Source organism: Coturnix japonica, chromosome 8 (assembly GCF_001577835.2).
Source record: "Coturnix japonica isolate 7356 chromosome 8, Coturnix japonica 2.1, whole genome shotgun sequence".
Classification (NCBI taxonomy): Eukaryota; Metazoa; Chordata; class Aves; order Galliformes; family Phasianidae; genus Coturnix; species Coturnix japonica.
Window position 1 is genome coordinate 19,997,615 of NC_029523.1, and position 9,743 is coordinate 20,007,357.

Here is a 9,743-nt window from a genome sequence, read left to right on the forward strand (position 1 = left end):
GGATGGGATGCTATCCAGACAGACCTAGACAGGCTCAAGCAGTGGGCCCAGTTGAACCTTATGAGATTCAGTAAATTCAAGAAAAGGGTTTGCATGTGGGTCATAGCAACCCCTGCTATCAGTATAAGCTGGGGGATGTAGAGATAGAGCACAGCCCTGCCAAAAACAACTGGGGGATAACTGGTGGATTGCAAGCTGGACATGAGCCAGCCATGTGCCCTTGCAGCCCAGAAAGCCAACAGTGTCCTGGGCTGCATCAAAAGAAGTGTAGCTGGCAGATTGAGCTGATCCTGTCTCTATACCCAGCACTGGTAAGTACCTGGAATGCCTGGAGTACTGTGTGCAGATGTGGGGTCTCAGCGCAGGATAGATGTGGACCTGTTGGAGTTCATCCAGAGAAGGGACACAAAAATGATCCAAGGGATGGAACACTGTCCCTGCGAGGACAGACTGAGGCTGTGGGGAGAGCCAAGAGTGGCCATTCAGTATCTAAAGGGGAGCTGAAAGAAGGAACAGACTATTTAGCAGGGCCTGTTGTGATAGGACAAGAGCAAACGATTTCAAACTGAAAGAGGGGAGATTTAGATTAACATAAGTTTTTTACAGATGAGGGGTGAGGCACTGGAATTGAGGTGGTGGATGCCCTGACCTTGAAGCAATTCAAGGTCAGGCTGGACCACACTCTGACCAACTTGATCTAGCTGTAGGTGTCCCTGTTCAATGCAGAGTTGTTGGACTAGATGACCTTTAAAGTTCCCTTCCAACTCAAAAGATTCTGTGTTCCTATTATTCTATGAAATCACTGGATCTGTAACATTTAAACTAGTGTGCATGCTTGCCATCACATTTGATAAGCAAAATATTCTCATACATTCTCTTTCTCCAGTAATATATTTGCTAATGTCTTCCTTGTCGTTCATCATGCTTAAACTGCACAAGAAAGAACTATGGACAAAATATGTGTTTTCCTACAATGTGTCCCATAAGGGGAAGCTTGGAAGATCCTTTCCAAACAGAGGCAGGCAGAGCAGGGCCAGAAAATGGTGTTCAGGTTCCTTCTAGCTGAGAGCAGGGCTTATCCTCTCTGACTCCTTAGTTCCCGTCTGCCAGAGTAATCCTACACAGAAATGTTTTATTCCAGAAGCTGTTCGTGCATTTAATGAGAGTCAACCACAGTCCCAGTAGCCAGGGCTGCCTTTCTTTAGGTGATACCCTGGCAAGTTTCCCACGGTAGTTCAGTAGCTTGGCTATTTCTTTTCTAAATTTACAAGCAATCTCCTGTTACATAGTGGGGCCAGCTTCTGGGATATCAAGTGGTTTTTCAGGTGTTGTATTACAGTGGGCTGGAAGCTTTTATTCACCAGGCTGTACATGTAACTGGTGTATGTTCAAATGACCGTGTCTCCAGTGTTTCTTTCTGCTCTCATTCATTGCTCTGTATCTTCCACAGCCCCTGTCTCTACTTCAAGTTTCCATCTATTAAAAAAAAAAAAAACTTTTGGGGAGAGTAATGCTTAGGTCAAAAAAGTGACATCCCACTTAATTACAAGTCCCAAAAGCTCCTCAGAGGGACAGAAGGTTTTAAAACTGCCTTCACATCCAAGTTTCAAATTATGACAATGAAACTCAAAGTGGAAATGTTCACAGGACCGCACATCAGTGACTGGTCCAGGGTGATGAAGAGATTCTGACACTAAAAAGCTCAGGAATGTTCTTGTGTTGTTAGTATCTGTCTAACTGCTCAGTTGAATTAAACAAAACATCTGAAAATGATCAGTCCCCTCTATAAACGTCACTGTTTCACAAAAGAAGATACTGACTAACCAAAGATTATAGTATATACACATGTGTTTTATCTCTGCAAGATGTTTTCAAGAGGTTGAATAAGCCAGTCTATGTGTTGACGTGAACTGTAAGCAGAAGATCAGCTTGAAATATTAGGCCAATAATACGGATAATATACATCCAGTTGCACTGCAATCTATCTCACAAGGTGACTCGGGTCATGGTTTTGCCAACTGAAGTTAAAGTGCACCATCTGGGATAATCCCACATTTCACATGTTCTCAACATGTTTTCTTAACGCTTTGGAGTTCTCTCGTAACCCCAAATTTTGACAAAACTGTACCACTACCATCTATGAGAGGAAAACATGAGCTGGGCTTTGTCCCAGCATGGTCATTCCACAGCTAATTTAGGGTCAAGAAGAGCTGCACAAAGAGAAGTTCTCCCTAGAGCTTTGCCTCTGATTGGGTGCCAGAGATTCCTCTCCTGTAAGGATCCGCTGTCTATCACAGTGTGATTTGTATTTACCAAGTCATTATTTAGATGAAGACAATTTGCTTCAAAGGACAGCTGTTTTGAGGCATAAGGGTCTCATTCCACACATTCTGTTATCTGTTCTTGTCCAACTGCTTTTGTTCTGTGACAATCACGTAGGATGAATACTGTGCCCCAACGCTATTTTCATTCCAGTTTACAAGAAAGATCAGATAAATCAGTGTAGACTGGACTTCATCCTTGGGAACTCTTGAAGATAAGGCTAATTGTGCATTACTTTTTTCTCTCTCTCTTTTCTTTTTTCATGAGTTCATGACAGCATGCCTGTGAAATAGTTCATGATCTGGCATCCACTTTCAGTGTATCTGTGGTACAGAGAAAAATGAAGTGTTATACCCATGACCTCTAACATGGGAGATAATTCAGATAAAACTTGTAATGAACAGAAAAATCTCGTTTGTCATCATTCTGGCACCGACTCCATTGCAGCGGAGAGGCTGATGGGTACAACATGAACACATTTAAAATCTAATAAATTGCATCAAGGAAATAGTTGAGTCACAAGTAATTCCCTCCCTCTCCTCCCATCTACCTCCTATTCCAGTCTTTAATTTTAAAGGATACCTTATTAAAGGGTTGTTGTGGAAGGGACTTTTAGTACAGCCAGAAAAGCAGTGGGCACTGCAGTATCTTTCTTCGAGTTACTATTCAGGCTACTCTTGTTTTCTAGCAAAGCTCACTACAGAACAGGACAAGGTATTTTTGACAAAACTATAGGCTGTTTGCAGCCACTTAGCAGTCGTTGGTCTGCAATCAACACTGAGCTGATTGAATTAAAGGTGTGATGATTCTCCTAATAGATTTAGTGCAAGGCTTGTGTGCACAGTTTTGACTGAATACATTTCTGGTGCTATCTGTTTAAAATGGTTAAGGAAAAAGGCTTAAGACTACCAAAAGTAATTTTTCATTTAACTAACTATGTATTATCTGTGGTTTTCTGCTCATTTAATATTTCAACATCAGAACTCGAAATCTCATGTGATTTCTGTGTGGACAGGTTCCATTCAGGGCAAGGGAAGAGCATTAGCTGCTGGATATTCCACAAAACCATTTTTCTTTTGATGTCCCCAATGTTAAAGTTTTGGAAAACACAAGGCATTTTTTTTTAGTACGTTCAGACTAAAATATGTTGATTATTTCATTTAAATACACTTTTCCATCTACTGAGACTTCTGCCTGAAATGCTTTGGGACTCACACAACCAGTCCAGCTTCTGGGAAAGTTGCTCTGCAATGACTCCATAAGCTGCTCCAGGTTTTCAGTGAGAACTTTTCCTGTACAGAGAAATGTTTGATAGTTAAACTGTTTTACACTAATGGACTGGGAAGCAAAGCAGTCCTTGCAACTCCCTGGTACTGCCAGCATGTCCAGGTGGAACAACATATAGAAAGGCAGTGAAGAAGGAGCTTTCTAACTCAGCTTTGGAAATGTGGGTGAAGCTACAGGTTGAGGAGTCTCATCGATTTTATAACTTAGTGGAGTAAAAAATGTCAGCTACTTTACTGCAGGACCAGGAGGTGTTGGTCAGTGTAAAATCATTTTATGTACAGATTGAACACAAACCCTGATCAGACACTTGTTTTCAGGAAGCTCGGTGATGCCTGAGTAAACCAGACAGACATGAGTGTGAAAGGGAAATGGATCTGTCCCAAGCCACAGAGAAGGCCAATTACAGAAATCTGTTTAGAACCCTGCCACCAAATTCCCACTTTAGTGGAACAGCCCATAGGATTAACCTCTCATTCTCAACCAGCATGGAACAGTACAGAGCTTTTATCACCTGCTGTAGGAAGATGAGGAAAAGGAATAAGCAAACCAATGATTCCTCATTATTTAAAATTGTCCGGAAGCAAAAATAACAAGTGTGTGCCATTTGTATTGATGTGTTTCAGCATTGCTGTCATCCACAGATTCCAGGGACCATTTTCCTTCAGACACAGTAAAATCTGGAGTTCTGTAAGGGGAAGAAGCAGCCATCAGTGCCACTGTTAAAATAAGACTGTGATAGGTATTAATGAAAAGAGGATCCAGCTAACCTGATGTTAATGAATCCCAATCTCTGGTAGCAGTGATGAAGGAGAGTCCCCTTAGCCCACTGTTACTCACAGTTAACAGAAACTGCTAGCATGAATAATTCTTTCCCTTGCAAACCCTTTGAGCAGAAGTCACATTTTGGTTGAGGGCTGCAGATGAATTTGTCCAGTTACTTCCTGAGCCTGTCAGATCCCCTCTGCTCGGATGTGGACTTTTTCCTGTTCCCTGCTGCCTGGGGATGGGTTTTCTGCTACTACACCGCTTACTCTGCTCTTCTACAGTGACACAAAGCTTCTTTTCCCAGAGCTGCAACAGTAGCATCAGCTTCAGAAGGAAAAAAAAGCACTTTTTAAAAGGGAGAAGCAAGGGTGAGAAACTTGAACTGGAGAAGCAATGAGATGATTTAACAGCCAGCAGCTTTTTCCTATTTGGAGCCTGAAAATTTTAGGAGTAGATGAAAACCACAGCATGCAGGTGATCAAATGGAGTACTTTGCCTTCTAAATCAGTGTAGGGAAAAGGGACTAGCTGGCATTTGTCACGCCCACCAATTTGGTTGGAGTGGAATTCGAATCACGCTGCTGGAGATATTAGACAATTTTCTTTCATCTGGTTGTGAGTTGTGTCACATGGTCACCATATGTGTTGTTCCCTGGCACGCACACACACACCTCTCACTCGTCACAGCTGTCAAAACAAACATCAGCTGCCTTTCTTCAATCCAGGAGAGTTTTAGCTCTGGAAGCAATGGAGACTCCAAGGCTTTTCTAACAGGATTTCACATTGCAGATTATCTTTAATCCAATTCATATCTAACTGATACGGTTCCTGGAAGCCTGTGACCCATCTGCAGTCTGCTAGATGGAAATTTCTGTCAGCTGGGCTGAAACTGCTTTCTCTGCTGGGCTGTAATAACAAGGAAAATCCTGTAATGATCTTCCTCAACCATTGAAGGGCTTTGTTGTGGTCATGAACATATCTGAATTTACAGCAGGAGTATTAGCTTGTATACAAGGAATAGATTTTTCTTGACCTCTCAAAGGATTGCAAGTTAAACTGGGCTCTTCTCAGTTCTTCTACAAGTGAATGGTGGAAAAATACATTCTTTTTTATTTTTAATGTAGTTCTTAACCTTAGGATTGCACTAAAGATCCAGAAAGCTTAAAGCAAAATGTCCTGTTACAATGAAAAAATCAACAAACAACAACAACAAAAAACCCAACCCAAACAAACCAAACAAAACTCCAAACCAAAACATCAACAAAAAGATCATTCTAATACTGTGAAGAGAAAACTAAAAAAGCCCAGAAACTTTTCTGATCCCTTGGGACAGAGTGGCCTGGCACACATTGCTGCCTTACCTTCTCCCTTAGGAAAGGGAGCAGTGCTGCAGGACAGCAATGGGAGAAGGGCTGGGATGCTGGAAGATGCAGATCAGGCCACTTTGGGCCATAAAATGCAACAAACGAGGTGGGTTGTTTTATTTTATTTTATTTTATTTTATTTTATTTTATTTTATTTTATTTTATTTTATTTTATTTTATTTTATTTTATTTTATTTTATTTTATTTTTTGAGGTAACAGCTGAATACCTCAAGAAGAAACCTGACCCACAAAGTAAAAATACTCTGGCTGGAAGTTTCCAGGCATGTTGCAGTCAAGGCAGGGGGAGTAGCCTGGGCTGATGGACGAGGTAAGATGCTGCTGGGCAAAAACAAAAGTGATTTGTGCTTTACTGTGGTGGCAACAGCAGCTCTTTTTCTAGTCCTAGCACACTGGCTGAGTTCAGAGGGAGGGTTTCTTTGGGATTTTCTCATTCCTTACTGGTGTTTCCAGGCGCATTACAAGATTCCTCTTACCTACAGTGGGCCTGTGAGCAAACCCACAGCTGTTTCAGGAGAGCCTGGGGGAAGGGAGATTTAAGCAGTGCCAGTAAATGACACGTTCTCCCTACCAGCACCCCTCCTTTCTAGCAGGACACTCAGGGGGAGATGGGGAAGATAGAAGGGCTTGTCCTGAGATCCTGCAGGCTCTTTCAGATCCAATTAAATTCAGACTTTTCCATACAATTTTTCCAGTTTTCATTGATTGTTGTCTGTTCCCATCTTACACACAGACCCCATGAAAATACCGATGCTTCCAACTGCTCCTTGTTTCTTTCTAACCGTGTTTTCACACTTCTCTTATCACAGAGACTTCTGGTGGTAAAGATGAGTTGTGTCTATCTGTCTATTGTGCTGTTCACTATCTTCATCTTCTCATTGGGGTACATGAAATGAGAGCAGTGGACAGCTTGTTTTGATAAGGTTTTATCAAGCAAGTGACGTATGTGGTTTGTATTTGGGAAGGTGTATGTGCATGTGCTGATCTAAGTTTGTTTGAGAAGAGGCCCTCAGTTCAAATCAACCCAAAGCAGCTGACCTCTGAGAAATAGTGTGTAACCTTTAGGTTCAGAAAGGATGAGGAGTAAGTGGTCCTATGAAGCTCTTTTCTTGGCAGCAGGGCTGAACTCATGCTCTGAGATTTTGCATTACAGCTATAATTTGTGTAAAAGTGTTGCTTACAAACCCTAAACAAGCTGTAGGCTGTACTGAGCAAGGTGCTGTACAAACCTATCCCAAGGGAAGATAACCATGCCCAAATGAGCTGGAGAAATGGTAGCAATGTGTACTTTTTCAAAGCTCATTGTATATTGACTTCAGAGATTTTAATGTGAGCCATGATCATACTTCTATTGAGATCTTACTTCCCATTTTGAGTGAAACAAGATAACAGTGGGTAAAAAAATGCAGACTTTCAAAATGAAAATGTTTGGAAAAAGAGTGCTCTGCTACAGGAAAACAAGAAATACAAAAGCAAAAACCTGGAAAATCACACCAATTGTGAGTCAAGGAGAAAATAAAGGTATAACTTACTTAATTCAGTTGTTCATTACAGAACAGTGCTACCAATTTACAAATTCAATTTCAAGAGAAACTCTTCTTGCTGTGATTATGCACAACATTATCTTCAGCGACTGTGGAAGCCTTTCATAGAGTAAAAGTTTTCCCTCTGGAATAAATCACAGACAAGGTAGGCAATTACATTTATACAGGAGGAGCAGAAGCTCAGACATTAAAGATGAGACATCTGAAGGTGCTCAAACAATGCCCTCTTTGAGACATTCTTTGACACCATCAGAGAAAGGACAAGTAACAAACCCTTTGAAGATCCCACTTAAAAAGCTTTTCAAAATCTGTCAGTAATCTGAACCTCTTCTGCCCCATCTCAGACCACAGAACCCACCCATTTCCACTCCAGCAGTCAGCAGTGAAGAGTCACTTTCTCTCCCTATCTGCAAGGCTGTGACCCAGAGCACTATGGTTGGAGTGTAATCCCACTAACGAGCCCTGTAAGTGCTTCTTTTACAGCAAGGTTTAGGATTCTGGGCTCTGGCTGGAGACATCTTGTTCCTTTGACTGCAGGTAGGGCAAGAGTCCAGGGTGGAGGCTGGAAGATGGCAGAGCTGAACATGGATGACACAGAGGCTGCTGGCTGGCAGCTGTTCAGAACCAGCATCGTTGGCTTTTGAGTAATTATCCCTTTGTTCCAGGGATGTCTCCCATCCGGAACAGCAGGAGAAGCCTTTTTTCCCTCACTGCTGCCTCCCTCCCCCAGCCTGGGCTCCAGATTCTTTGGTTGCCAAAGTAGTGCAGGTATGCGTGTGTGTGTGTGTATTCCTGTGCTAACAGATATGTTGGGAAAGGAACCTCCTGTTAAGTTAAAATGCAACCAAGAGAGGCTTCTTGCAAGATCACATATGTTTTCCTTAAGATAAGGCTTTAGAGTGATAGTATCATTCCCCAAAAAGATTTTTCAGCTCCCATGACACCTGAAGCAAACAAATGTCTTGTAGCCCAGCACTGATAGATGCAACATTAACAGCAATTTGATAGCCTCTCCAGGGCTAAAAGAAAAGAGCTTTCTCATGCTGTACCAGGGGACTCATGATGAGGGAGTTCTGTTCATCCAGTCCTGGATTTCGTGATGCACTCTTCCATTAGTATGACACTGCTGGTGAGGAGGGAGTTGCACCACTGAGAATATGAAGAAAAATGAAGCTTTCTGTTGTGACAAGACCTGGAGGAATGGAAGATGAAAAATCTTTCCTGGAAGAATTGCAGATTTCCTTTGTTCACGGAGAAATCACTTCCATGTCAGCTTTCTGCTCCTGTTCTCCTCATTGAATGATAGTGTTTCCCCATGTCTATTGATCTCATGTCTTCATCTCAGCCTATCACTGTTCCATGCTCCCAGGCTTGGCTTGTTGCTCCTCAGTGGGAGGAATAGATTGGGCATAGATTCTTCTCTAGACTTAGCACAAATCACTACTGCCTTTATAGATGCATTCTCAAGTCAGTTCATATATTTCCTTTTATACACAATGTGCTTGAAAATGGTTTTCAACTCCAGAACATTGCTCGTGGGCCCCCCTCCCTGGACTTCTCTTGTTCCTATCACCACAATGAATTTATTTTCTGCTTCCTTGACAGAGAAGCAGACCAGAAGTCTCTCCCTGTGACCCCTTTTATCATTACTGAGACACAAAGGATCCATGCAGGATGAATACCCTCAGACAGCCCCTACAACACTGCAGGGTCTTTTCAAACACCATTCCTAGGAGAAGCAATACCCCTCTGCAAAGGTGAAACGTTACTGCCCAACCCACTTGGGTCCATCTCTTGCTTTTCGCCCAGCGACTCTCAACCTCCTTTACCACTCAACTGCAAGAAAGTCCCGCAGCCTCCTTCCTGCTTTCCGCTTTCCTTCTGACTCGGAGATCTCTCCCCCACACTGTGCTTAACAGCTCGGGGAGAAAACAACGACTTTTCATGTAAATCTGCAGGCCTCTTAAGGTTCAAGACAATTTACATAACAGAGGCCATGCACCTTAAAGCCATACCAGTCCCTCCAGAGGGGCTCCCGGAGGAAGTTACTCATTCTGCAGTTCGGTCGGTTTGCCCAATGATTTCACGTTTCAATCCACAGTTTGCTAACCTCTCCTTTGGAAATGCTGATGAAGATCTCGTGAGGTCCAGTTGAAGGTTTCTGAATTGCATCCCCTGCAGGTGACTTTTACTTTTCATTCTGTTTGGCCGCTTCTTTTCCCTTGGGGCTGTGCTCTCATCCCTTCCACTATAGGCTGCAGCTTCTTGCGGCTATCTCTGCTCGTTGGCTGGATGCAGGGACCCGGTCCTCAGTGCAGCTGCAGTGCCGCCGAGCGAGGGCTGATAAAATCACTGCTTTGTTCTCTCTGGGACCCCTAAGCACAGTGTTTCTGGGAGGTGTCTTTTACCAGGGAGCAAAGAAACTTAAATAAAAGAGCACTGG